This window comes from Coregonus clupeaformis, chromosome 21 (genome assembly GCF_020615455.1).
Source record: "Coregonus clupeaformis isolate EN_2021a chromosome 21, ASM2061545v1, whole genome shotgun sequence".
NCBI lineage: Eukaryota > Metazoa > Chordata > Actinopteri > Salmoniformes > Salmonidae > Coregonus > Coregonus clupeaformis.
Window position 1 is genome coordinate 25,405,356 of NC_059212.1, and position 19,864 is coordinate 25,425,219.

The 19,864-nt window shown below is 48.3% G+C and overlaps 1 protein-coding gene across 1 annotated transcript in view; it reads left to right on the top strand.

The window, feature by feature from the left end:
• LOC121535150 (glypican-1) overlaps positions 1 to 19,864 on the top strand; it is a 148,857-nt gene that overhangs the window by 34,662 nt on the left and 94,331 nt on the right. The window lies entirely within an intron of this gene.

The window sequence follows — 19,864 nt, forward strand, 5'->3', positions numbered from 1 at the left end:
GTGCGCGTCGCCCGCCCGGTCCGGCCTGTTCCTGTCCCTCGCACCAAGCCAGTGGTGCGCGTCGCCAGCCCGGTCCGGCCTGTTCCTGTCCCTCGCACCAAGCCAGTGGTGCGCGTCGCCAGCCCGGCCCGGCCTGTTCCTGCCCCTCGCACCAAGCCAGTGGTGCGCGTCGCCAGCCCGGTCCGGCCTGTTCCTGCTCCTCGCACCAAGCCAGTGGTGCGTGTGTCCAGTCCGGCACGGCCTGTGCCTGTTCCACCGGTGCCTGGTCCGGCACCGGTCAGCTGCTCTACTCCGGAGCCAGAGCAGTCCGCTCCACTGGTGCCCAGTTCAGCTCCGATCAGCTGCTCCACTCCGGAGCCAGAGCAATCCGCTTCACTGGGGTTCAGTCCAGCTCCGGTCAGCGGCTCCACTCCGGAGCCAGAGCAGTCCGCTCCACCGGTGCCTGACCCAGCTCCGGTCAGCTGCTCCAGTCCGGAGCCAGAGCAGTCCGCTCCACCGGGCTCCAGTCCGGAGCCTGAGCAGTCCGCTCCACCGGTGCCCGGTCCAGCTCCGGTCAGCGGCTCCAGTCCAGACCCAGACGTCAGCCCCTCTCCAGGTTTGGGGTCTCCCACGCCAGGGTCCAGACAGGGCTTGGAATATAGTGGGAGGAAGGAGAGGGGAAGCAACGCGCCGAGGGGCGCAACAGGGAGGCGAAGAGTGAGAGGTCATCACGCCCTGAGCCAGATCCGCCTCCGAGGCGGAATGCCCACCCGGCCTCTACCCGGCTATGTTTATGTTGTGCGGTCTGAGTCCGCACCTTTGGGGGGGGTACTGTCACGCCCTGACTCAGAGGACGCTTATATGTTGAGTCAGGGTGTGTATATTCCTTGTTGTGTTTTTCTATGTTGTATTTTCTATGTTTAGTTCTAGTATGTCTAGATCTATGTTGGCCGGTGTGGTTCCCAATCAGAGGCAGCTGTCGCTCGTTGTCTCTGATTGGGGACCATACTTAGGCAGCCTATTGGCACTAGTGGGTTGTGGGATCTTGTTCCGTGTGAGGTTTGTGTGTACCTTAGGACGTCACGTATCGTTAGTTTATTGTTTTGTCGTTGTGTTGATTCGTTTAATAAACATGTTGGCATATCACGCTGCGCCTTGGTCCTTCTCGTTCATGAACGAGCGTGACACCATGGAAAGCCTAAACTCCTGCCCATGCAAACCTGCTGATTAGAAGGTCCTGTGTATATTGTATTTTCAACCAGTAACTATCAAAAAATAACTGATCAAATGTTGTCACACTTTTAACGTGTTAGTTTACCAGCTGTTGTACAATATGATATAAAACACAGGAGAAACTGCATTTTGACAGCCTTTAACATATGTCCAAAGTGTGGATCTGGGTCTTGGAACCCAATGTCTTGCTGGACTTGGTCTGGGTTTCAAGTGGTCTGGTCTTGCTCTCTGAGTAATTCTGGAATGGATGGTTACAGGGTTGTAGAGATTATTCGAGAGAGAGAGAGACAGAGAAAGACAGAGAGCTGACGGCATGCCTTCAAAAGCACTAAACTCCTCTCTCCCTCTCTCCCTCCCCACTCTCTTCTCTCTCCCCTAAGTAAGAGGCGAACAGAAACCTACTTGAAGGTAACAGCGCTCACTGTTGCCCCTAGTGGCCGGTTTCCACGTCATCTTCCTACGTCCTCAGACATGGATGGACATCTAATACTGACTTGTATCACGAGTGACATGGCTGGTGAAAGGACAATGACTTACAGTGAGGGAAAAAAGTATTTGATCCCCTGCTGATTTTGTACGTTTGCCCACTGACAAAGACATGATCAGTCTATAATTTTAATGGTAGATTTATTTGAACAGTGAGAGACAGAATAACAACAAAAAAAATCCAGAAAAACGCATGTCAAAAATGTTATAAATTGATTTGCATTTTAATGAAGGAAATAAGTATTTGACCCCTCTGCAAAACATGACTTAGTACTTGGTGGCAAAACCCTTGTTGGCAATCACAGAGGTTCAGACATTTCTTGTAGTTGGCCACCAGGTTTGCACAAACCTCAGGAGGGATTTTGTCCCACTCCTCTTTGCAGATCTTCTCCAAGTCATTAAGGTTTCGAGCCTGACGTTTGGCAACTCGAACCTTCAGCTCCCTCCACAGATTTTCTATGGGATTAAGGTCTGGAGACTGGCTAGGCCACTCCAGGACCTTAATGTGCTTCTTCTTGAGCCACTCCTTTGTTGCCTTGGCCGTGTGTTTTGGGTCATTGTCATGCTGGAATACCCATTTTCAATGCCCTGGCTGAGGGAAGGAGGTTCTCACCCAAGATTTGACGGTACATGGCCCCGTCCATCGTCCCTTTGATGTGGTGAAGTTTTCCTGTCCCCTTAGAAGAAAAACACCCCCAAAGCATAATGTTTCCACCTCCATGTTTGACGGTGGGGATGGTGTTCTTGGGGTCATAGGCAGCATTCCTCCTCCTCCAAACACGGCGAGTTGAGTTGATGCCAAAGAGCTCAATTTTGGTCTCATCTGACCACAACACTTTCACCCAGTTCTCCTCTGAATCATTCAGATGTTCATTGGCAAACTTCAGACGGGCCTGTATATGTGCTTTCTTGAGCAGGGGGACCTTGTGGGCGCTGCAGGATTTCAGTCCTTCACGGCGTAATGTGTTACCAATTGTTTTCTTGGTGACTATGGTCCCAGCTGCCTTCAGATCATTGACAAGATCCTCCCGTGTAGTTCTGGGCTGATTCCTCACCGTTCTCATGATCATTGCAACTCCATGAGGTGAGATCTTGCATGGAGCCCCAGGCCGAGGGAGATTGACAGATATTTTGTGCTTCTTCCATTTGCGAATAATCGCACCAACTGTTGTCACCTTCTCACCAAGCTGCTTGCCGATGGTCTTGTAGCCCATTCCAGCCTTGTGTAGGTCTACAATCTTGTCCCTGACATCCTTGGAGAGCTCTTTGGTCTTGGCCATGGTGGAGAGTTTGGAATCTTGATTGATTGATTGCTTCTGTGGACAGGTCTTTTATACAGGTAACAAGCTGAGATTAGGAGCACTCCCTTTAAGAGTGTGCTCCTAATCTCAGCTCATTACCTGTATACAAGACACCTGGGAGCCAGACATCTTTCTGATTGATAGGGGGTCAAATACTTATTTCCCTCATTAAAATGCAAATCAATTTATAACATTTTTTACATGCGTTTTTCTGGATTTTTTTGTTGTTATTCTGTCTCTCACTGTTCAAATAAACCTATCATTAAAATTATAGACTGATCATTTCTTTGTCAGTGGGCAAACGTACAAAATCAGCAGGGGATCAAATACTTTTTTCCCTCACTGTATTCAGCGTTCATACAGTATCTTCTACTGTAACTGAGGGCATCTCAGTCTCTCTCTCTCTCCCAACCTCCTTCCCTCCCAATCCCTCTCTATTTTCATCTCATCTCCCCCCTCCTGCAGAATTGGCTCTCATAAATATTTTACATCTCAAAAAAGAACCCCCTGAACTCAAGCTTTGTGCACAGCTGGGTGGCCTGTGTGATTTTGGTATCAGTGTGTGTGTGTGTGTGTGTTCGATGTGAATGAGTTAATTTCTTCATTTGTATGCCTGTGTGTACATGTAAGATGTTTATAATGTCTCATGTGATTGTAGTATATATCTATGTACCACTTCACAAGTATGTATGCAGTGTATATGCCATTGGCATAGTGTTAGAGCATCCAGGGAATGTGTGTGTATGCATTTGTGTGCAGTCGTACGTCTTTCAGTTCATGTGTCTCCCCTACCCAGTGACTAGGCCTATATTTTTGGGGTGTGTAGTCAGCTCTGCATCGGGAGTAGCTGCTATGTCTTTCAGCCAGCCCTGCCCAATATGTGTGTGTGTTAGAGGCCTAGGCTTTACTAAGAGCCTGTCTCTGTAAATCTTTCATGCTCTTGCTGCCTCCCTCCTGAGACACATGGATGAATGGAGGACAGTAGAGAGAGGGATGGAGATGGAGGAAGAGAGAAAGTTGCGGCTCTGGCTTATGGTATGGAGACAGCCATGCACTAATAAGCTTTCCTTTTGTCCTTCTCTCCATCTTGCCCTCTTTTGTTTCTCTTCGTCCCTCCCTCCCTCTACCCCTCTACCCTCTACCCCTCTCTCTCTACCCCTCTACCCCTCTACCCCTCTACCCTCTACCCCTCTCTCTCTACCCCTCTACCCCTCTACCCCTCTAACCCACTACTCCGCTCTCTCTCTCTGAATCTTTAATTTCCTAATTCTCCACTCGCTCTTATCTTTCACATAATCCCCCTAGCTTTATCTTTCTCTCTTTCCCCAATTGTTCTTGTCTCTTACATTCTGTTCATCCCTCCTTTCTCAATCCTCCTTACCCTAGAGAGTACTGTATATCTCCCCTATAGCCATCTCTCTCTCTCCTGTCTCTCTCTCTCTATGCTCTACGTCAGTGGTTCCCAACCTTTTTTCCTTGGAGCCCCCCCTACTTGTATCTAAGAAAAGCTTAGCCCCCCCACAAGCGCGCTGAAGGACATCTCAGACAGGTATGTAGTGCTGATTGGTAGAATAACCTGTGTAGCTGCGTGTTTGGCCAGTCTGGGTGCAACAGCGTGTCCTTTGACAATCCAAAACTTTTTGTATCCGTTCTCGTGGAAATATTTATTTGACACAGAATCGGCCTGAAGGTCAGCAGGCTCATCTTCACAGCCGAGGTATTCCACATCCTCGAGACTGCAAATGTAAGGGTCCATCACCCACAATTCCTTTGATAAGTATTCGTCAACATCGGCAAAACAGGATTTAATTTCCTCCCGAAGCATGTTCATGTGCCGGGTAAACTCAGTGCGTAAAGACGCAGGCACAGTGCCACCAGACTGTTTCATCAGCAGAGGAAATTGTTTTAGCTCCCCTTTTGACATTTTTCCAACTCTGTACTCCAGTTTCCGCACAAAAGCGCTGAGAGCGTCTTTGCACTGCATGATTCTTGATTCAGGACCCTGCATCCCCTTGTTTGTCTCATTGTAGAGAGTGAATGTATCCGCTAGGTATGCCGTTTTGATCCAAAACGCATCAGTCAGCTGTTCGCACAGTGGTCGATTGTGATCTTGCAAGAATTCCTTAATTTTTTCCTGCAGTTCCATAAAACGCACAAGCACTTGTCCATGTGACAACCAGCGTACCTCTGTGTGTAACAGCTGTGTTTGATGCGCTTCATCCTCATACAGCTGGGCAAATAGTCTCTTGTTAGTAGGGTGAGCCTTAAAAAAGTTTACAACTTTAACAACAGTTGCCAGGGTGTTACTAAGGTCTTGCGAAAGTTTTTTACTGGCCAATGCTTGTGTCACGCGTTGCAAAGCCAGAACCCAGAAGCAGACCAGGACAAGGTAAGTTGAAACGAAGGTGAGTGTTTATTTACAATTCAAGAGTGATGCTGAATAATCCAGGGAACAGAGCGGGCGGCGTTGATTAGTTGTTGGGGGTGCAGTGGTTGATCCCATCATGGGTCGGCAGCCGCCGACCACCAGGCAGAGGTTGGATGAAGGTTCCGGACGGGTGACTGCAGATGGAACAAAACGGAGGTAAGTAAACAACAAGGTGCAAAAACAACAAAACTAACGCTAGGCTCTAAGACTGATACTCTGGTAAACCTACTGTTCATGGCTAACGATCCGGCAGGGAATGGATGTTAGGCCAGAGCCTAAGAAGGGTGATGATCAGGACCAGGTGTGCAGATTGCTGATGGGATGCAGGTGCGGAAATCAAGAGAGCTCCCCGGAGCGTTCCAGAACCCTCGGGAAACTGGAGATCACGAGCAGAAAAAACTAGTCCACAGACAGGACCCGACTCAGACTGCCGGGATCGTTACAGTACCCCCCTCCGACGAACGCCACCGGGCGGACTCCCGGAGCGCCAGGATGGAGGCGGTAGAAGTCACGGATGAGGTCAGCATCTAGGATCTGTCGCCGCGGAATCCAACTCCTCTCTTCAGGACCATACCCCTCCCAGTCCACGAGATACTGGAAACCCCGGCCCCGCCGTCTGGAATCCATGATTCGTCGCACCGTGTAGGCAGGACCACCTCCGATCATCCGAGGAGGAGGAGGAGGAGGCGGAGGAGGCAACAGAGGACTGAGGAAAACCGGCTTGAGGCAGGAGACATGAAAGGTGGGATGGACTCTGAGCGTCCTCGGTAGTTTGAGTCGAACTGCCACTGGATTGATCACCTTCTCCACCACAAACGGACCAATGAACTTCGGTAACAACTTCCTAGACTCAGTCCGTAACGGAAGATCCCGTGTGGCCAACCAGACCCTATCTCCGATGGTATAGGTGGGAGCGGGGATCCGGCGACGATTCGCCTGGAGCTGATACCGGTCCGAAACTCTAAGGAGTGCCTTTCTGGCCCGATGCCAGGTCCGGTGGCAACGACGAATATGGGCCTGAACAGAGGGCACTGAGAGCTCCTTCTCCTGAGAAGGGAACAAGGGAGGTTGGTAGCCATACAGGCACTGGAAGGGAGACATCCCAGTGGCAGATGTAGGGAGAGTATTGTGGGCATACTCAACCCAAGGCAACTGAGAGACCCAGGAGGTGGGGTTGGAAGAGACCAGGCAGCGTAGCGTGGTTTCCATCTTCTGGTTGGCTCTCTCCGCCTGACCATTGGATTGGGGTGAAAACCAGATGTGAGACTGACTGTAGCTCCAATGGCCAAACAGAAGGACTTCCAGACAGCAGAGGTAAACTGAGGGCCACGGTCGGAAACGATATCACTGGGCAACCCGTGGACCCTGAAAACCTCCCTAACCAGGATCTCGGACGTCTCCGAGGCAGAGGGAAGCTTGGCAATTGGCACAAAGTGGGGCGAACTTGCTGAATCTGTCCACGATAAGTCAGAACGACCGTGTTCCCCTCAGAAGCCGGGCAACCCAGTGACGAAGTCCAGGGCCAGATGCGACCATGGTCGCCGGGGAATAGGAAGGGGGTGAAGTAGTCCAGAGCTGGGCCGATTGGTACTCTTATTCTGCGCACACACTGGACAGGCAGCAACAAAACCCCCGAGTATCCTCGGCCATGGCAGGCCACCAAAAACGTCTGCGAAGAAACGCCATTGTCCGAGCCACGCCAGGGTGACAAGCCATCTTGCTGGCGTGGGACCATTTGAGGACAGCAGGACGAACCGACTCAGGCACAAACAACCGACCGGGTGGCCCGTTACCGGGACCGGGCTGAGTCCGAAGGGCCGCCAGCACCTCCTCCTCAATCTTCCACATAACTGCTCCCACGACGCAGTTCCGGGGGAGAATTGTCTCGGTCTTGGACCCACTCTCCCTCCGTCTTGGAGAACATCCGGGACAAGGCGTCCGCCTTGCCGTTCTTAGATCCAGGTCGGAACGTCAGGGAAAACTTGAATCGTCCGAAAAACAACGCCCACCTGGCCTGACGGGGAGTTGAGACGTTTAGCCGATTGCACGTAAGCAAGATTCTTGTGGTCAGTCCAGACAATAAACGGTTGCTCCGCCCCCTCCAACCAGTGGCGCCACTCCTCCAAGGCAAGTTTCACCGCGAGAAGCTCCCGGTTACCCACATCGTAATTCCTCTCCGCAGGCGAAGGGCGACAGAGTAGTAGGCGCAGGGATGGAGTTTACTGTCCGTGGAGCATCGCTGCGACAGGATGGCGCTAACTCCCACATCAGACGCGGCCCACTTCAACGACGAACTGACGGGCCGTGTCCGGTTGAGAGAGAATCGGTGCGTTGGTGAATCGCCTCTTCAAATCCAGAAACGCTCGATCCGCCTCCGGATTCCACTTGAAGGTCCTGATACTGGAAGTCAAGGCAGTTAACGGAGCGGCCACACGGCTGTAATCCCGGATGAATCTGCGGTAGAAATTCGCAAACCCCAAAAATCTCTGGAGCTGCAATCTCGTACCGGGCTGGGCCCATTCCAGAACCGCTCTAACCTTCTCCTGGTCCATCCTAATCTCTCCCCTGGAGATGATGTACCCGAGAAAGGATGTCGTGTGGGCGTGAAACTCGCACTTCTCGGCCTTCACGAACAGGCGATTCTCCAACAATCGCTGCAGAACCTGCCGGACATGCTGGACGTGGTCGGAAGGTTCCTTCGAGAAGATCAGAATGTCATCCAGGTAAACAAACACAAAGAGACCGATCATATCTCTCAGGACGTCGTTCACCATACTCTGGAATACCGCTGGAGCATTGGTCAGTCCAAACGGCATCACCTGATACTCAAGTGACCCATCGGTGTATTGAAACCCGTCAACCACTCGTCCCCCTCTCTGATCCGGACCATGTGATACGCATTGCGTAGGTCTAGCTTGGTGAACACCGTAGCACCCTGTAAGGAGTCGAAGGCAGAACTCATCAAGGGCAGGGGATACTTGTTCTTGACCGTGATGTCATTCAACCCCGATAATCAATGCACGGTCGAAGAGAGCCATCCTTCTTACCCACAAAGAAGAATCCCTGCCCCCAGGGGGCGATGACGAGGGACGAACGAGACCAGCAGCTAGGGACTCCTTGATGTAGGTCTCCAAAGCCTCACGCTCAGGTCGGGAGATACTGTATAACCTTCCCTTGGGGTAGACAGCTCCAGGGAACAGGTTGATGGCACAATCATATGGTCGGTGGGGAGGGAGTGACAGAGCCTTCTGCTTACTGAAAACTTCCCCAAATCGTGATATGTCTCGGGGAACCAGGGACAAATCTGGGGGTTTAGCCTCAATCACCTGACTGGGAACCGAATGGGGACAGGCAGTCTTGAGACAGTTAGCATGACAATCAAGGCTCCAACTTCGTTACCTTGCCCGTCACCCAATCGAACGTGGGATTGTGTTCCTTCAGCCAGGGGTATCCAAGGACCAGAGGAACATGGGAAGACGGCAGAATGAAGAATGAAATCATCTCAGAATGATTCCCCGACAACAGCATCTTAACCGGTTCAGTCCTCATCGTGATACGTGCCAGACTACTGCCGTCCAGAGTGGTAGCTTCAATGGCTTCCGGCAATTGCTCCTTGGAAAGCCCCAGCTGTTCCACCAACTCGGCATCTAGAAAGCTTCCATCGGCACCTGAATCGATAAAAGCGTTAATCGCTAAGCTCTGATTCCTGTTCATAAGGGTAGCCGGGAAACGGGGTCTGACAGAGGTATTGAGAGGTCGAAACTGGCTCGCTAAAAGTCCTCCCAACTTTAGCGAGCCGCGCAGTTTGACGACCCGACTGGAACCTGAGAAGCTGATCGGTTGGGACGGAACCCATTGCTTCTCCCTCCTTCGCTCTCGGACTCGATTATCCACCCGAATAGACAAGGCTACCAAGCTGTCCAGGTCACTAGGCTCGGATAGGAGATCAACTCATCCTTGAGCTGCTCCGACAGACCCTGGTAAAAGGCCGCTTGCAGAGACTCCTCATTCCACCCACTCTCCACAGCCAACGTCTTGAACTCGATCACGAAGTCGGCCACGCTGCGAGTTCCTTGGCGAAGCGAAACAGGCGCCTAGCTGCGTCCCCTCCCTCGGACGGAATGGTCGAAGAGCTTCCTCATCTCGGCCGTGAACCCCTGGTATGAAGCCATGCAGGGATCCTGTCGTTCCCAAACGGCTGAAGCCCACTCCAGCGCTCGACCACGCAGCAACTCAATCACAAAGGCTATCCTAGCCTTGTCTGTGGCATAAGAGTAGGGCTGTAGATCGAACACTAATCCACACTGCATAAGGAAGGAACGGCATCTTCCCAGCTCCCCCTCATATTTATCCGGCGTCGGAACCTTGGGCTCACGGAAGGACACAGCTCCAGAAGCGGCAGGCGAGATGGGTGAAACCGGTAGTGGATCCTCCACCGGAAACTGGCGTTGGTTCTGGACCTCCGTCAGACCGGTAGAAAGGTTCCGAACTGACAACGCGATCTCCTGTAGTACCGTGCTATGATGGCCCAACATCTTCTCCTGCTGGGTAATGGCATGGCGAACAGAGTCCAGGTCCGCTGGGTTCATTACTGGCCGGATCGTTCTGTCACGCGTTGCAAAGCCAGAACCCAGAAGCAGACCAGGACAAGGTAAGTTGAAACGAAGGTGAGTGTTTATTTACAATTCAAGAGTGATGCTGAATAATCCAGGGAACAGAGCGGGCGGCGTTGATTAGTTGTTGGGGGTGCAGTGGTTGATCCCATCATGGGTCGGCAGCCGCCGACCACCAGGCAGAGGTTGGATGAAGGTTCCGGACGGGTGACTGCAGATGGAACAAAACGGAGGTAAGTAAACAACAAGGTGCAAAAACAACAAAACTAACGCTAGGCTCTAAGACTGATACTCTGGTAAACCTACTGTTCATGGCTAACGATCCGGCAGGGAATGGATGTTAGGCCAGAGCCTAAGAAGGGTGATGATCAGGACCAGGTGTGCAGATTGCTGATGGGATGCAGGTGCGGAAATCAAGAGAGCTCCCCGGAGCGTTCCAGAACCCTCGGGAAACTGGAGATCACGAGCAGAAAAAACTAGTCCACAGACAGGACCCGACTCAGACTGCCGGGATCGTTACAGCTTGGCGATGTAGCATGCAGTGGAAAATTGCGCACCCCGGGGCTTTTTCCTTCAATCGGCTGTTAAATCCCTTGTTTTTGCCCATCAATGCTGCAGACCCATCAGTGCAGCGTGCAACAATATTCTCGTAGGGCAGATTGTTGGACGAGAGATATGAGTCCATAGCTATAAAAAATATCTTGGCCTGTTGTTGTTGTGGCTAGATTGGTAGACATAAGAATGTCTTGTTTTAAGTCGTCACCGTCAATATATTGCACATAAACGATGAGCACGGATTCGTCTGACACTGTTGTTGTTTCATCCAACTGAATGGCAAAGGGAACATTCCTAAGCTTCTCGTGCAGCTGGTTTTGACAATCTCCAGCAATTTTATCAATTCTGTCTTTGACAGTGTTGTCAGAGAGTGGGACGGTTCTCACTTTATCCACCACCTGTGGGCCACACAGCCTCTCTACAATTTTCAGGCAGGCGGGTTTGATTAGCTGCTCTCCAATATTGTGCGGCTTTTTAGCCTTGGCAATTAATAGCGAACACTCAAATGATGCTTCCGTGGCTCTGTGTAAATCACTGCCTGCTCTTTCAAATGCTTTTCTGATGTCTGTGGATCTTTTTGATAGTGCCAACTGCTTCTTCCTCTCAAATAAATCCTGACCTTCACCAATAGTCTCCTGGTGTTTTGTTTCCTGGTGTCGTTGCATTTTGCTTGGCTTCATGCTGTCATTAGCTAGCTTCTCGCCACAAATGACACATTCTGGCCGAGTCCTGTCCTGTCCTTCAATAAAACCGAAGTTAAGAAAACTCTCGAGATATAGCCTTACTTTCTTTTTTGATGATGAGTCATCAGCACTTTTACGTTTCTTAGACATGTTGTTTTATTAATAAAATAGTGATGCTCTGACTGCAGGAAAAACGAGCTGCTAGCTGAATGATTGAGCGCGGGTCATTGACATGCACCATTTTTCCCGGGGAATTACCGCTTTTACGTTTCTCTGCCATTATTATTATTTTTTAGATTGGCCTTGAAATTGCAAGCATATGATTTTTAAATAACATTTTAAAATGTATTAATTTTACAATTAGATTATAGTGGAACATTTTATGCATGTTTGACCACAAAGCAAATGAGAACTTAGGGGGACGCAGACCCCAGGTTGGGAACCACTGCTCTACATCACCCTATCCTAATGATATTCTCTTTCTGTCTGTTTGCTTTTCCCTGATCCAGGATAAAATTGTTCACTCTTCTAGTTCCCTGACTGTTCTGTGGCACTATCTTAACTCTGAACTGTGTGTGTGTATGGGAAAGTGTGTGTGCGTGCACATATATCTGTGTGTGTGTGTGTAAATCTTATTTCCTTTCCTCTTCTCCCTCGGACTATAAACCAGTGCTGTCCCTTTACCCTCGTCCCAACACCCCAATCCAACAGCCCATCACAACAACTCAGGCCTGAGGACATCACTCAGATAAATTGAAATCCAGAGCTGTGCTAGAGGCGGAGAATAGCTAGATGAAAGGGCCTGCTGTTCTCAATGTCTGACGGCTGCACTGACGGATGGCTGGGTCTAGAAGGTCTTGGCACACTACTGAACTTTACTGTAGGACTACTGAACTGTACTGTTTGGAGGTACCTGCAATAGGGAACAGGTCTGCAGGCTCAGTGGCTAGGTTGGTTGAGAATTAGAGTTGGGATGAGTAATGGATGTCTCCATTACTCCATCTCTCTATATATCTGTCCCCGTCTTTGACTTCTCTCCTTGTCTTTCTACTCATTCTGCCATTCCCCCCGTTCTTATCAAAAGTTTAAGGAAGTTTCTGTTCACCAACGGCTGATATCTCTACCCTTTCATATCCCTCTCTCTATCCTTCTATCTCTCTCTCTCTCTCTCTCTCTCTCTCTCTCTCTCTCTCTCTCTCTCTCTCTCTCTCTCTCTCTCTCTCTCTCTCTCTCTCTCTCTTTCTCTCTCTCTCTTCATTGGTCTCCCCCTCTCTTGGCTTTGTTCACTTGATTAAGCCCAGCTGTCACACTCATCCCAAACCGTTCTTGTTGCATTGTTACATAAATTAGCTGTGGTTCTCAGGCTCCTAGCTAACACTGTTGATTCGGCCTGACGTCACTCTCCCTTGTTTATGCATTTGACACACAGCTCATTTGCTTTCCAATGACTGCACTTCGTCTCGGGCCAGCCAGTGTGTGTGTGAATGTGTATGTGTGTGTGTGTGTGTGTTTGTGTGTGTGTGTGTGAGTGAGTGTGAATGAGTGAGAGAGATTGTGTGTGTGTGTTTGTTTGTTTGTGTGACAGAGTGTATGTTTAAATATGTGTGTGTGTGTGTGTGTGCGTGTGAATGTGCACGCGTATGCATGTGTGTCTAAGTGTGTTGTGTGGCGTACGCCAGCCGTTAAACTCAAGTCAATCATGTCCTCCTTCTCCAAACACATCTCTTCCCTCCATTGCTTCTCCCTGAGTTGATTATTATCTTTCAGATTTTGGCAGGCCAATAAAATCAAACCCTTACTAAAGGATTGGTCTGGGTGGGTAGGAATAGACTTGGCTGGCACTTCTGCTGCTGCTGTGTTTTGCCTGTCTCAAATCTTCCAGGCAGAGGTGTGTGTATGTGTTTGTGTGTGTGTGTGTGTGTGTGTGTGTGTGTGTGTGTGTGCGAGAGATATATAGAGGGAGAGTGTTAATGCCCACTGTGTGTGTGTATACAGTGAGGGATTTTTTTTTTGATCCCCTGCTGATTTTGTATGTTTGCCCACTGACAAAGACATGATCAGTCTATAATTTTAATGGTAGGTTTATTTGAACAGTGAGAGACAGAATAACAACAAAAAAATCCAGAAAAACGCATGTCAAAAATGCTATAAATTGATGTGCATTTTAATGAGGGAAATAAGTATTTGACCCCTCTGCAAAACATGACTTAGTACTTGGTGGCAAAACCCTTGTTGGCAATCACAGAGGTCAAACGTTTCTTGTAGTTGGCCACCAGGTTTGCACACATCTCAGGAGGGATTTTGTCCCACTCCTCTTTGCATATCTTCTCCAAGTCATTAAGGTTTCGAGGCTGACGTTTGGCAACTCGAACCTTCCACTCCCTCCACAGATTTTCTATGGGATTACGGTCTGGAGACTGGCTAAGCCACTCCAGGACCTTAATGTGCTTCTTCTTGAGCCACTCCTTTGTTGCCTTGGCCGTGTGTTTTGGGTCATTGTCATGCTGAAATACCCATCCACGACCCATTTTCAATGCCCTGGCTGAGGGAAGGAGGTTCTCACCCAAGATTTGACGGTACATGGCCCCGTCCATCGTCCCTTTGATGCGGTGAAGTTGTCCTGTCCCCTTAGCAGAAAAACACCCCAAAGCATAATGTTTCCACCTCCATGTTTGACGGTGGGGATGGTGTTCTTGGGGTCATAGGCAGCATTCCTCCTCCTCCAAACACGGCGAGTTGAGTTGATGCCAAAGAGCTCGATTTTGGTCTCATCTGACCACAACACTTTCACCCAGTTCTCCTCTGAATCATTCAGATGTTCATTGGCAAACTTCAGATGGCCCTGTATATGTGCTTTCTTGAGCAGGGGGACCTTGCGGGTGCTGCAGGATTTCAGTCCTTCACGGCGTAGTGTGACCAATTGTTTTCTTGGTGACTATGGTCCCAGCTGCCTTGAGATCATTGACAAGATCCTCCCGTGTAGTTCTGGGCTGATTCCTCACCGTTCTCATGATCATTGCAACTCCACGAGATGAGATCTTGCATGGAGCCCCAGGCAGAGGGAGATTTACAGTTATTTTGTGTTTCTTCCATTTGCGAATATTCGCACCAACTGTTGTCACCTTCTCACCAAGCTGCTTGGCGATGGTCTTGTAGCCCATTCCAGCCTTGTGTAGGTCTACAATCTTGTCCCTGACATCCTTGGAGAGCTCTTTGGTCTTGGCCATGGTGGAGAGTTTGGAATCTGATTGATTGATTGCTTCTGTGGACAGGTGTCTTTTATACAGGTAACAAACTGAGATTAGGAGCACTCCCCTTTAAGAGTGTGCTCCTAATCTCAGCTCGTTACCTGTATAAAAGACACCTGGGAGCCAGAAATCTTTCTGATTGAGAGGGGGTCAAATACTTATTTCCCTCATTAAAATGCAAATCAATTTATAACATTTTTGACATGCGTTTTTCTGGATTATTTTGTTGTTATTCTGTCTCTTACTTTTCAAATAAACCTACCATGAAAATAATAGACTGATCATTTCTTTGTCAGTGGGCAAACGTACAAAATCAGCAGGGGATCAAATACTTTTTTCCCTCACTGTAAGTGTGTCAGAGTGTGTGTGTGTCTGTCTGTAGGGTGCCAATGCCTACAAGAAGATCTCACGGTTTGACAAATTTGACTTCAGATTCCGACATTTGTCCACATTTCTCCAAACGTCAAAATTCGAAAATTGCTCCAAATGTCAAATTTTGGACACAATGAGTTGCTCCATTGCTGTCGCCTGCGCCTCGCGGCTGCTTAAGTTTAGGCATTCATTCTGAATGGTTAAATTAAGGGTTTAGGTTTCGGATAAAAAATTAAAAACAAGTGCCTATCACTGGCTTAGGCCCACCCGCCACCGCTGTACACAACGCCCAAACCTACTTGATGGTAATAGCGCTCACCGTTGCCCCTAGTGGCCGGTTTTGAAGGCATCTACCAATGTCCTGGGTACCTGGATGGACGTCGGATTTCGAAGTGGATCTTGAGCGACCTGGTTGGCCAATGCAGTGAGGATATGTGTGTGCATGTGTGTGAGTGCATTGCCTGTGTGCTTTTGTGTTTGTTTATGTGTGTGTGTATGCCCACAGCAGGTGCCAAGACAGTTAGAGCATGGTGCATGGGCCAGGGTAGACGTGGCTGTGACATTGAGGTGACGGCAGTGTAAATCATTTGTTGCTCTCCCAGCCTGGGGGTAAGAGGTTTGACCTCTGGAGAGAGAGAGAGAGAGGGAGGGAGAGAGAGAGAGAGAGAGAGAGAGAGAGAGAGAGAGAGAGAGAGAGAGAGAGAGAGAGAGAGAGAGAGAGAGAGAGAGAGAGAGAGAGAGAGAGAGAGAGAGAGAGAGAGAGAGAGAGAGAGAGAGAGAGAGAGAGAAATATATGTTGCACCTGTGTAGGGAGAAAGAGAGTAAGGCTCTAACATACACAGTCATTTTGAGCCAGGGCCAGGAGATTGTCCTGACCACATGACTCGACAAGGAATAATTCTGTACCCTAGTGTTGCTGATCAGGTTACATGGCCAGGGAAAACTCCTGGCACTAGTCTGAGCCTACTGTCCCTCTAGTCTAAACAGTCCGTGGAGCATGAACCTAAACCAGTGTGATTGTTTGCTGCTTTATCCCATAGTGTCTGTTTCTCATTGAGTCTCTGGGTGGGTGTGATCAGCATGCCAATGCCGCAGTGTTGCTGTAGACTAGAGCGTTAGGCAGATAACTCAAAGAAATCCTTCAATAAGTAGGACACTGCTGCAAAGCGATGTGAAACCAAAACACTCAGACGTCTAGTGAAGATACTCTCCACAATGAACAAAAAAAAACTCTTATACCTCTCTTTCCCTACCTTTTTTCACCAATCATTTCTTTACCTCTCCCTCAGTCCACTCTCGTTTCTTCACAGTTTTTAACAGACACGCGTGCTTATTGTATTTGACGGCCTCAGAGTCTCCGTCGTCTTTTGTCTGACAGACGACACACAACCGCTGTTAGGAGTGGGAGGGCTGAACGCCACCCTAGTGCTGTCTCTTCACGCTGTAGGCTTCAATGTGAAGAGACATCTCGTGGGAACACAGCGCCTAATGCACCGTTATAGAACTATAAATATACAGTAGACACAGCCCCTAGACACTCTCTGGTGTATGCTGCTGCCATTAGATAATGATTCATTTCACAGTCCAGACCGATGTTCCATGCTGGCATGGGCCCACTTTGGCTACTTCCACTCTCTGTCTGTCTCAGATTGTGTTATGAGAGAGAGAGAGAGAGAGAGAGAGAGAGAGAGAGAGAGAGAGAGAGAGAGAGAGAGAGAGAGAGAGAGAGAGAGAGAGAGAGAGAGAGAGAGAGAGAGAGAGAGAGAGAGAGAGAGAGAGAGAGAGAGAGAGAGAGAGACTGTGTCTCTCTGGAGTTCTCACTGAACTGTCCAAAGTCTGATTATTCTCAAGTATTTTTCTTAACTGCCCCCCAGGGGATAAAATTAAGTTTGTCTTGTAGTTCGTCTTGTCGTCTTGTATTAAACTGTACTGTACTATATAATGTGCTTATGAGTTATGTTGTTGTAGTACATTTTTGTCAGTGCAGTACAAACAGGCAGTAAAGGTCCGCAGGCTCATTCCCATCCCAGTAGCTAATTCTACTTAAGAAAGAAAGAAAACACACACTCACACACACACCACACACACACACACATTCTCATACACACACTCACATACAGTGGCTTGCGAAAGTATTCACCCCCCTCGGCATTTTTCCTATTTTGTTGCCTTACAACCTGGAATTAAAATAGATTTTTTGGGGGCTTGTATCATTTGATTTACACAACATGCCTACCACTTTGAAGATGCAAAATATTTTTTATTGTGAAACAAACAAGAAATCAGAAAACCTGAGGGTGCATAACTATTCACCCCCCCCGTCCCCGTCCCCCAAAGTCAATACTTTGTAGAGCCACCTTTTGCAGCAATTACAGCTGCAAGTCTCTTGGGGTATGTCTCTATAAGCTTGGCACATCTAGCCACTGGGATTTTTGCCCATTCTTCAAGGCAAAACTGCTCCAGCTCCTTCAAGTTGGATGGGTTCTGCTGGTGTACAGCAATCTTTAAGTCGTACCACAGATTCTCAATTGGATTGAGGTCTGGGCTTTGACTAGGCCATTACGAGATATTTAAATGTTTCCCCTTAAAGCACTCAAGTGTTGCTTTAGCAGTATGCTTATGGTCATTGTCCTACTGGAAGGTGAACCTCCGTCCCAGTCTCAAATCTCTGGAAGACTGAAACAGATTTCCATCAAGAATTTCCCTGAATTTAGCGCCATCCATCATTCCTTCAATTCTGACCAGTTTCCCAGTCCCTGCCGATGAAAAACATTTGTATTTATTTTATTTCACCTTTATTTAACCAGGTAAGCCAGTTGAGAACAAGTTCTCATTTACAACTGCGACCTGGCCAAGATAAAGCAAAGCAGTGCGATAAAAACAACAACACAGAGTTACATATGGGGTAAACAAAACATAAAGTCAAAAATACAACAGAAAAAATATATACAGTGTGTGCAAATGTAGCAAGTTTTGGAGGTAAGGCAATAAATAGGCCATAGTGCAAAATAATTACAATTTAATATTAACACTGGAATGATAGCTGTTTAAGAGATGATGTGCAAATAGAGATACTGGGGTGCAAATGAGCAAAATAAATAACAATATGGGGATGAGGTAGTTGGGTGGGCTAATTTCAGATGGGCTGTGTACAGGTGCAGTGATCGGTAAGGTGCTCTGACAACTGATGCTTAAAGTTAGTGAGGGAGATAAGAGTCTCCACTGCATGATGCTGCCACCACCATGCTTCACTGTGGGGATGGTGTTTTCGGGGTGATGAGAGGTGTTGGGTTTGCGCCAGACATAGTGTTTTCCTTGATGGCCAAAAAGCTCAATTTTAGTCTCATCTGACCAGAGTACCTTCTTCCATATGTTTGGGAAAGTCTCCCACATGCCTTTTGGCGAACACCAAACGTGTTTGCTTATTTTTTTCTTTAAGCAATGACTTTTTTCTGGCCACTCTTCCGTAAAGCCCAGATCTGTGGAGTGTACGGCTTAAAGTGGTCCTATGGACAGATACTCCAATCTCCGCTGTGGAGCTTTGCAGCTCCTTCAGGGTTATCTTTGGTCTCTTTGTTGCCTCTCTGATTAATGCCCTCCTTGCCTGGTCCGTCAGTTTTGGTGGGCGGCCCTCTCTTGGCAGGTTTGTTGTGGTGCCATATTCTTTCAATATGCTCCGTGGGATGTTCAAAGTTTTGGATATATTTTTTTATAACCCAACCCTGATCTGTACTTCTCCACAACTTTGTCCCTGACCTGTTTTGCGAGCTCCTTGGTCTTCATGGTGCCGCTTGCTTGGTGTTGCCCCTTGCTTAGTGGTGTTGCAGACTCTGGGGCCTTTCAGAACAGATGTATATATACTGAGATCATGTGACAGATCATATGACACTTAGATAGCACACAGGTGGACTTTATTTAACTAATTATGTGACTTCTGAAGGTAATTGGTTGCACCAGATCTTATTTAGGGGCTTCATAGCAAAGCGGGTGAATACATATGCACGCACCACTTCTCCATTATTATTATTTTTTGAATTTGGACTATTTTGTGTATGTCCATTACATGAAATCCAAATAGAAATCCATTTAAATTACAGGCTGTAATGCAACAAAATAGGAAAAACGCCAAGGGGGATGAATACTTTTAGAAGGCGCTGTACACTGCGTTGGGTCAGGGAAATTGCCAGGCCACTCAGTACATCCAGTGTTTACCAACGGATTAGAAGCTCCGTTTTCATAATTAAATTTTCCTGGGAACACCACGGCTATAATCTGTGTCTAAAACACAAACTTTACTCTCTGCAGACAGAACACACACACACAAACACACACACCAGAACCCCCAGTAGACTCACCCCATGCTGAAGAAGTAGCCTACCGCATCTAATGAAAAGCAGCAACATGGGGTTTAGATGGCTAAGTGCCCTTTTATTGGTGTTTCTGGACCCAAACGGATATTGGGTTGTTGGGTTGTAATGAGGTTTTAATTAAGAAATCTGTTTTGTATGTATGTGTGTGTGTGTGTGTGTGTGTGTATATGTGTGTGTGGTGTGTGTGCATCTGTGTGTGCGTGTGTGTGTGTGTGTGTGTGTGTGTGTGTGTGTGTGTGTGTGTGTGTGTGTGTGTGTGTGTGTGTGTGTGTGGATGGGGTGGGGGTCAGGAGTGACTCATCCTCTTATGAGGACTCTCTATTTGTGCTCCCGGATGTGTGAAGTAGCAATGAGCTAGCGTGTAACACATTGTTTAGCAAACATACCCTATCATGTTTTAAAACCTTTTTACCCCTCTCTCTCTCTCTCTCTCTCTCTCTCTCTCTCTCTCTGTTTAAGGTGTGTGCGTGTGTGTTTATGGCTGTGTCTCTCCCCCCATTCCCTTCTCGCTCTGGCTCTCATGGGCATGGTCTGCTGTAAGCCAGTGCCCTTTCTCCCCTCTCCTCCCTTTTCTCTCTCTCCCTCTGTTAGTCTTT